The 7,793-nt window shown below is 43.9% G+C and overlaps 1 non-coding gene across 1 annotated transcript; it reads right to left on the bottom strand.

The window, feature by feature from the left end:
- Positions 1-1,304: 1,304 nt before the first annotated feature.
- On the bottom strand, positions 1,305-1,380 carry TRNAS-GCU (transfer RNA serine (anticodon GCU)). Its single transcript has one exon. It is a non-coding gene; the product is annotated as a tRNA-Ser (tRNA).
- Between the last annotated feature and the right edge of the window lie 6,413 nt (positions 1,381-7,793).

The raw sequence follows: 7,793 nt of genomic DNA on the forward strand, positions 1-7,793 counted from the left end.
CTGGCATCCGCAATGGATGCCACACGGGGGGCTCTTTATGGCAGGGATGGTATGCCATGGAAGATTATGACATACACAGGTATGATAAGACTGCCAATGATTGATATAATTCCAAACAGACAGCCATGGGTGCACTGCCGCCTGCAGACACGTGATGGCCACATACTGATCAGGGTGCACTCTACTCACATATAAGGGGGTCGCTAAAGCTCCACAATTAGCCACGAGGGCAACGTCATATGCAGATAAGACCTTCCAATCAAATGCTCACCACATGAAGAAGTGACTGTGTAAATACGTAATGATGCACGTGTACTACAATGAGCCACCTGGTATCTGAGACGCGTGGGACATGCGTGTTCTGGCGTAAGTGGACACACACGAACTTCCAAGTGCGGTTCTTGGCTGTATGTGAGCCCTTTCGTCATCCCTCTCGCCTGGTGCCTGCTGCTAGAGCTCCATGGCTGCCACATTCAGCGCCTACTGCTCTTCCTGGCGCCCTCATCTGAAACACTAACATGGTGCTACATTGTTAACTAAAACTTGTATCCACGTAGTCCACATACTAGGCAAGTGTGAAGGCTTTTTAGTTGTACACTCTTCTTTGTTTACACACTACATTTGCCTTCGCTTGGTGACATAACGCGGGCAGAGTATGTAAAATAAATTCTAATTCTCAGAGCACCAAAGTTCCACATGTGCATTTCTGATCTTAAGCTTTGCAACTGTTTAGGCCCAGCATGTGCACCGCGTCTTTTTCCGAGCGTGACACGAGTCACATGCCATGCATGGGTTTCAACCCTTACTGGAGTGCAGAGTCCCAAAGCACAGTAAGAATAAGGTTGACAATTAAGAAGAAAATGTACAGCAGTGAATGGAAGATAGAGTTAAAGTGCGGCGAATGGATTGATTTTCTCGGCGTGGACTCACCATACTGTGATGCCGAGCAAATCACACCTATTGCTAAAATGAACCAGCCTAGGGGGTAATGGAACTGGTGCGCTCCGATACCTGATACCTTCGGCCACGGTTCGCGCTATATGCATTTTTTTATACATAGGTCGAACTAAAACTGCAAGATCACGTCCAGCGTAAACTCAGTCCAAGGACATCGGTTCTATTTTCAGGAGCATCAGATGACACTACAGGGGGTTTTACTGTTGTTGTTTTAGGCACAGTTTGAGTGATTAGGCCAGAATAGCAAGGAGGGGCTGGGGGTTTGATTAGACAAGCTTTAATTGTTGGCTTTTCGTCTTTTTTCAGGCACATGGAAAGTTGTTATTCATCAACTAAAGCAGAAGTTCCGACGAGGGTGGGATTCGAACCCAGCGTACACAATGGATTAGCAGTCCATCGCCTTAACTACTCGGCCACCTCGTCGATGTATATAACGTCGTGTCAGATATGTATCTTGTGTTACTGCTAATGGGCTGCGATTGTGCACAATACCAATGAAATGATGAGGGTGATCTGACGAGGCACAAAATCTCTGTCATTTGGCGAGTATACCACGCCCCATCTCTACCTGGAGCGTCTTCGCAGTTACTAACACGGACACGCTGAAACCAATCTTTATGCAGTGTGTGCTGGGCCGTGTTGTTTAGGAGAACATTATGTCACTGAGCACAGATGGGTAACTGACACTGGCTACGAGGCACTGATGCGACTGGCTTTTAAAAATCAGTCACTAACTTTAAAACCGGTCACCTACAGGCCACCAACAGGTACTGGTATAAATGATCCTACCACAGAGATGCAGCCTGGCCCCTGCGGGTGAAAGACCTCTTGTCACTAAATCTATCAACAAGAGGCCGTGAAGTCACTAAGAATCAGAAACAATGATGTCACTAAACCTGCCAATCAGAAGCTGTGATGTATTGTCGTTAAGAGACCATTTTATAAGTAAACCTGTCCCTCAGAGGAAGTGATGTCACTGAGAGGCAATGTAACCAGTGCCCCGTGACCTCAAAACGTGTGACCAGTCGATACAACACATCGCCTCCACGTATCTCCGTTGTAGTGTTTTCTTCAATGTGAAGCGTTTTGTGTGTTGTACATCCTCCCTTTCGGTGTCACGAGAAGATGCCACATGACCAAGGTTGGTTAGCTCAGTCGGTTAGAGTCTGGTGTTTATGACGCCATAGTTTGATCCCCACAGTGGTGAAAATACCTCGTTGTGCCCTCCCTCTAAAATGTCTAATTTCAAAGGACTGTGCTTGCAGCTTGCCTACCCTTCCTGCTTCAAGCCAAAACAAGTAGATGACTGGAGAAAAGATTCAGAAAAAGCGTTTCAGCTAGGAGGTGCACGTGAGCTCGGTGGTAGGCAGGGCTGGTAAGTTCACGATCATGAGTTTCATACCTCCACATCACCATAACGTGTTTCGTTTACTTTTTGTTTGTTTTAATTTTTGCTTAATCTACACTCTCTGCAAGCAGACCAATTTAAATGATGTTCCTTGCTAGGCAGTGTTGTATCTGTATTATATGCTGGGCCACTAGAGTTATGCTGCAGGAGAGGGCCAAGCTATGCGACAGGGTTCAAGAAGTTGTGCGGCAAATTATGCGTCATAATGTGGCACGTTTTTATAATAGTATTGCTCTATTATTTCGTCATTTTTAAACTTAGTAATACTGTCTGTTCATTGGCTGCACCTCAATAGGCCCATTTTAACACCCAAATATAGCAATAAGCAACAGAAAGGTGATCAGAGCAGTTTTGCAAAGGGCCTTCCACTGCGCTGCAACACATGTCGCTGCATTTGTAGTAACTTTTGGACCGTTTAAGCGAGAAAGATTTTTTTGGGGGGTAAAATCTACAAATTGTGCACTAGATGATTGATTAATTGGCAAATGCCGCTAATCTATAATTATGATAAAATCGCAGCAGCCACACAAGAACTGAGGTGCTCTGGTAGGCACGATGTGTGGGGCTCCAGACACTGGCATGGCTGAGGGCTTAGAGTTTGTGAACTGAGGTGCAGTGCTGGAACTGCACACGAGTTGCCATTACTGGAACAGCAGCGTGTACTGACTGGAAAAACTGAGATGCTCTGGCAGACATCATGTGTGGGGTTCAGGCACTGGCAGAGCTGAAGGCTTGGAGTGTGTGAACTGAGGTGCACTGACTGAACTGCAAGTGGGATCTCAGTATGGAGCAGAAGTGAAAACTGTCTCTAAGAATAGCACAGCCCTGGTAGAGCTGGGTGTCTAGGCTGTAAGCAATTACAAGCAATTCTCTGCCCTTGCTCTCAGCACCACGGACCACAGGCAGGCAAACCTGGCAAAGAAAATCCAAGCCAAGGAAGGGTGGGAGCCATGCAGCTGAGAGAGGGTGCAGAGAGCCCACAAAGACCAAAAGTGACCAAGACATCAGCCTGATATAAGCCTTGTTTACAGCTAATCTCAGAGCAAGAATGCTCTGCAAAATGAAAAGGGAAGCTTCCCTGGAAAGGAGCAGGAAATAAAGTAAAAAAAAGTCCCCTACAGACCAAATAAACAAGACAAAGCATAAATATACAGCAGTTGGTCCCTGCTCACACACAGAAGGAGGGACAAGGAGGCATGACTGACCACTAGCAAAGAAGGATGTTTAAATGACCCTGAAACTAACAAATTAAATAGCTGGAAGCTGACAGAAGAAGTATACTTGAAAGTATACAATAGATCGTACGCTTACGTTCCCCCTAAAGAAGAGGACATTTTCACAAAGCAAAAATTGGGAAAATGCAATGAGAATGAACTGTGTAGCTGCAACAAATGTGAACAGCATTGAGGTGTTGGATGGGGAAATAACTTTATATTTTAGTAACTTGGTATTGAATATTTAAGTAAGTTAGCTGGTATCAGAGAAGATTAAGGGCCATGTGTGCCAAATAACTTCAGGGCACATGCTTACAATTGGCATGATGTGAGACTCTGGTACGCCAAAAATATTATTTCGGATGTGCTGTTTAATGAACATTGGAGAGCGTCTGTAGTTTTAAAAAAAACTGACGTTCACCCAAAAGGATATGTAGATCAGGATATCAATATGGTAGGGTACTTTGAGGACTTTGTCATGTGTCTTGGAAGGAAGGTGTTCACCAAAGTCTATGTGGCAATCAAGGGCAGGAACATTGTAGAATGGCAAGATCTAGTCAAGTTAGGTCTTATGTTAGTGCCTGCAGTTGATACACCTGGGAGAAGTTTGAATGTGCCTGCGTTTTTTGTTCAAGTTATTAATCAGCAATCATCAGAAGAAATGGTCAAAGGTTTCCCTTGAATTTTCAAGAACAGTGTTGGTTGTGTAAAGAACTATGTGCATTCCGTTAAGTAAAAAAAAATGCTCTGCCAATCGCTCACAAGGTGCAGTCAGTACCGTTGAGTGTAAGAAGGGAGTTGAAAGTACTTCTTGAAAAGATGATTAAGGATGGCATTATCAAACATGCTATCTGAGTGGTTGACTCCATTAGTGATAGTACGCAAGAAGGATGGTGATATCAGAATTTGTGCTGATTTGCGTAGTTTGAACAAAAACATTGTGGTAGAATGCCACCCTTTGTCTAAAATTCAGGATTTGTTAGCAAACATTGGTGAGGCAAAGTTATTTTCGTTTTTAAATCTCAAATCTACGTATCATCAAATTCCATTGGATGACCCGTCACAAGAGCTCACAACTCTTGTAACCCCTTTTGGTGTGTAATAATGTACAATATTACCTTTTGAGTTTGACTCAGCAGCCAGCATCATTTAGGAATTTATAGACACCATCTTGGGGGATGTTGTAGGTGTGCAGGTCTTCCAGGGTGATTTTCTCATGTTTGTAACAACACTGGCTGAGTACAAACACATTTTGTGCACAGTTTTTACAAAGTTTAAAAAATTTGACATCACATTGTGCAGTGACAAGTGCAACTTACTTGCACAGAATGTTTGACTATCTGGGGCATTCCATTGGTCCCAATGGAAGTTCTTCAACTGTTTCACTTATAAAAGCTATTAAAGAAGGTCCATCAACCAGGGACAAAGACATGCTTCTGTCTTTCTTGGGTTTGAGTGAGTACTACTCATGCTTTGTTAAAGGTTATGCATTTGTGGTAAAAGCCATTAGGAAATTTTCTGAAGAAATGTGTTATATACATTTGGTTGGATGAGTTTCAGCAGGAATTTCAACCGAGAAATGAAATGGCTTTAGAGAACTCGTTAACAATTGTATTTATTACTGCTACAGTTTGGTTTCACGCGGACCCGGTCACACCCAGAGTTGATGGATGACTGTGTCACCTGTAACTGCAGCACCAAAGCTCCTGTACTGACGCAGAGTAGCTTTCAATGTTTAAAGGGATCCTTCTAGTCAAATATCAGTTTTAGCAGCACTTCCTGCCACAAAGAAACACGTCTATAAATAAATATTTGTATAGAAAGTAACACTGAGCTCCAAGGGGTCTGAAAGAAAGAGGCGACAGAGAAGGACACTGAGTGGCGCGCTCACCCAATCAGCGTTTGGCTTCATCTCCCCGAACCTGACGGATCACCGGGCAGCTAGAGGGAAAGTTTGAGAACTTAAGCCAAGTTCATTACTTCTATCTAGGCCCGGCCAAAATGAAAATTACACAATTACGCTCCTTGGTGGAATTTGGAGTAATGTGGTGAAAAATATCTACCCAAGAGCAGAGGAAAAGAGTGCGAGCAGCAGCTGTTGTGCCTGTTCTGTTGCATTTAGGGCGATTTTCTTTGTGAAAAGCAGTGCTTTAAATGGGCCAGTACAGTAAGGTACCGAGTACAGGCACTTTTTCTTTATTTTGAGGGGGACAGTACCTGCACTTCTTGGGGGAAACATAATACTTTTAATTAGAGAGTACCGGCACTTCTCAGAAACAAGCAGGTACTCTGGAACAGAGTACCTGCACTTCTATTTTTCCATTTCAGGCACTGTTGACAAGTGTACCTTAGGTTCCTTTCAGATGTGAGAGGGCATTTTGCACTGAAAAAATAGCCTTGTGTAATTCTGCACAACCTTGCATAATTTTGCTGTAATTTTACGTAGTTAGGCTACAGAAAGTTACATGAGTGCGCCCTTTCCTACATTAGACTCGTGTTTAAGAGAGAGGTCTGTCCATCCATTGATCCATTCATCTGTCTATCCATCTTTTTGCCTATGTGCCTGCTTATCTATCTGCTCACCTATCTGTGCGTGACTGTGAACCTGTCTAATGGAGTGTTGATGCCTTGCTATATGCTTTGTTAACACTGTAACTCTCATATGGACAGTGAGGAGGACGTTTTGGCACTGGGGCCTCATTACGACCCTGGTGGCCGGCGGTAAGCTGGCAGTAACACCGCCAACAGGCTGGCGATGTACTGCCAGCGTATTATGACCGTGGCGCATTAGCCACAGCCATACCACCGTCCCCTACACAATACCGCCAGGCTTCCACCTAGCGGTCATAATCCCCAACCGCCAGCCTGTCCATGGAGGTAAACACCACCATGGAAAGGCTGGCGGTAAGGGAAACTTAGGGTGCCCCTGGGGGCCCCTGCACTGTTCTTTAAGTCTGTATAAATAGGGAAGAGTATTTTCAAATTCTTGCAAAGCGTCTAACTTTTCCAACTTGTTTTGCTTAGAGCTGCTCCTTTAAATATACATTATTAATCTTTTCTACCCACGCTTGCAACCTAGGTGGTTCTGCAGATTTCGACAGTGTCATAATAGTCGACCTTGCCAATAACATTGCAATATACTCCCAACACTGGGCTAAAACTGGGCAAATAACAAGTGCTTTGAGCCGCCCAGCAAAGCAGCACAAATCCACTGAATAAGATTTCCCTGAAGAAACTCAGAGCCCTCTCAACACATCTTCCCAAAAGGTTTGAATACTACTACATTCCCAAAGGATATGAATCCAGGTGCCCGATTCAGGGCATCTGAGACAGTGATCAGATATATTAATATTTCGTTTAAGTAACAAAGCTGGAGTATAATGTACCAAACATAGGACATATAAATGCATTTAATGACAATTAGGGCCATGTAAAACCTTGGAGATAGGGGTAGAAGCTTCCAGCTACTGGGCTTGAGTTAAATTCTCTCATGACCATGTAATTTGCATTATTCAAAACTGGGCCTGCAAGTTTGCTCCCTCTCAAAATGCATTCATTTTACCCATTGGGTCTATTTTTTATAAAACTATACTTGATAAAAAACAGAGCCCCAACTACCTCCTAAGTTCATTCAATTTGCATTGGTTGGAGTTTCTTTAAAATGGACGTAATCTGATAATATACCAATTTATTCTGCCACTAGAATATTTGAAAAAGAAGGTGAACATTTATCCATGGAATCAGCACCACATTCACCATCCAATCCCCAACTTTCTGAAGATTGTATTTCTCCAATATCGCAGCTACCCCCAACAACTGCAAAGAGCAAAGATGGATCAGTAACTAAAATAAAAAAGTACAAAAGATCTGTTTTAAGTGCTTGGGGTGAAATACCAGGGGGTGCAAGCATCTTGGGATTTCTGGGGGATGCAGAGGTAACGGGCTGGGGTGGAAGCAACACATAGAGGGGCAGGGGCACGAGTGGAGGAAAGAAACATAGAGGGCTCAGATCAGGGGAAGAATGACGAAAGCAAGCAAAGAGGAGCACCAAGGGGGAGCAAATGGGTGAAAGAGAGCCACGTGGAGTTGGTGAGCAAAAAACACACCAAAAAGAAAGCAACACAGGGGAGTTGTTGAGAACCACAAAAGGAAAAGAGGGGAAATCTAGAGCACAAAAGAGGCGGAGGGTAAGAAGTCCAGGGCCGAGGCAGATG

Source organism: Pleurodeles waltl, chromosome 12 (genome assembly GCF_031143425.1).
Source record: "Pleurodeles waltl isolate 20211129_DDA chromosome 12, aPleWal1.hap1.20221129, whole genome shotgun sequence".
NCBI lineage: Eukaryota > Metazoa > Chordata > Amphibia > Caudata > Salamandridae > Pleurodeles > Pleurodeles waltl.